This window comes from Nicotiana tabacum, chromosome 4 (assembly GCF_000715075.1).
Source record: "Nicotiana tabacum cultivar K326 chromosome 4, ASM71507v2, whole genome shotgun sequence".
In the NCBI taxonomy this organism is placed as follows: domain Eukaryota; kingdom Viridiplantae; phylum Streptophyta; class Magnoliopsida; order Solanales; family Solanaceae; genus Nicotiana; species Nicotiana tabacum.
Genome location: NC_134083.1, coordinates 48451061 through 48453270, shown reverse-complemented (window position 1 = coordinate 48453270; position 2210 = coordinate 48451061).

Sequence of the window (2210 nt, the reverse complement as noted above, 5' to 3'; positions counted from 1 at the left end):
ATACTACATGACCCAAAAATGCCACTGAATCTAGCCAGAATTCACACTTCAAAATTTTTACATATAACTTCTTCTCTCTCAAGGTTTGAAGCATAGTCCTCAGGTGCTGCTCATGATCCTCCCAACTCCGAGAGTACACCAGAATGTCATCAATAAACACAATGACGAAAGAGTCAAGATAGGGCTGAAATACACTGTTCATCAAGTGCATGAATGATGCTGGGGCGTTGGTCAGCCGAAAAGACATCACAAGGAACTCATAATGACCATACCGAGTCTTGAAAGCAGTCTTCGAGATATGTGGCTCCCGAATCTTCAACTGATGATAGCCTGAACGCAAATCGATCTTAGAGAACACTCTGGCACCCTGAAGTTGATCAAATAGGTCATCAATACGTGGCAATGGATACATGTTCTTCATTGTAACCTTGTTCAACTGACGATAATCAATACACATTCACATAGAGCCATCCTTCTTCTTTACAAACAGGACAGGAGCATCCCAAAGTGATACACTGGGCCGAATAAAGCCCTTATCGAGCAACTCTTGAAACTGTTCCTTTAGCTCTTTCAACTCTTCCGGGTCCATCCGATAAGGTGGAATAGAAATGGGCTGAGTGCCCCGTAACAAATCAATGCCAAAGTTAATATCTCTGTCGGGCGGTATGCCCGAAAGATATGCTGGAAATATGTTTGCAAAATCCCTTACTACCGGTACTGACTCGACAATAGGAGTATCAACACTAATATCTCTCACATAGACTAGATACGCATCACACCCCTTCTCAACCATGCGTTGAGCTTTAAGAAATGAAATAACCCTACTAGGAACATGATCCAAGGTACCTCTCCACTCTAGCCGCGGTAGACCTGGCATAACCAACGTCACCGTCTTGGAATGACAATCAAGGATAGTGTGATAGGGCGACAACCAGTCCATGCCCAAAATAACATCGAAATCCACTATATTGAGAAATAATAAATCGGCTATGGTCTCAAAACCACTAAGAACAATCAAACACGACCGATACACACGGTCAACAATAATAGAATCACCCACGGGTGTAAATACATAAACAAGTGAACTCAGAGAATCACGGGATATACCCAAATACGAAGAAAACTAAGATGACAAATAGGAATAAATGGAGCCTGGATCAAATAAGACTGATGCATCTCTATGACAGACCGGAACAGTACCTGTGATAACCGAATCTGATGCAACTGCCTCTGTCCTAGCAGGAAGGGCATAATATCTGGCCTCGCCTCCCCCTCTAGGGTGACCTCCACCTGTCCGACCTCTACCTCTAGCTGGTTGTGCAGGTGGGGTGGTAGCTGATGCAGCAATCATAGCCTGAGGACCCGGTGGAGCACGCGGTGCTTGAGAAATCTGTGGAGGTGCATCCCTTCTGAATTTGGGGCAATCCCTCACCAAATGACGAGTGTCGCCACACTCAAAACAAGCTCTCAAAGGATTTGGCTGTTGCGACTAGCTCGGGCCTGATCGACTGGACTGACCACTAGAAGCAATCCGTACAGGAGGCATACTATACACTGGCGGTGCATAATAAGGATACTGGTGCCTAGTAGTGGCTGGAGCAACGCTGGCGACTGGAAGTGTCGAATGAATAGGGAGACCCATATAACTTCTGCCCTGACGAGCTGTAGTTGGGGCACGAGTACCACTATAAGTGCTAGACTCTCGAGACCTCTTGACCTCTCTCTCCTCTCTATACTGAGTCAGCATGCCCTCTAACCTCCTAGCAATCCCCACTACCTGCTGATATGCAATATCCATCTCCAACTCTCGGGCCATGCTCAATCTGATGCTAGGGCTGAGCCCCACAATAAACTGAAGAACTCACTCTCGAACAGTAGCAACCAAGGCTGGTGCAAGCCTGGACAAGTCACTGAATCAGACCACATACTTTGACACAGTCATAGAACCCTGGAACAACTGCTCAAACTCTGCGACAAGCATCTCTGAGACTCTGGGGAAGATACTCCCTCAAGAACGTATATGAGAAGTAAGTCCAAGTGAGTGAAGCTGCCTCATCCGGACTATCAAATTTGTATGCGCGCCACCACTGATAGGTCACTCCTCTAAGCTAGAATGTAATGAAAGAAACCCCACTCGTCTCCGCAACACCCATAGTACGAATGATACTGCCAAGCCACTTAAAGTAGGTGGGTGGTACTTCTCGTACCTC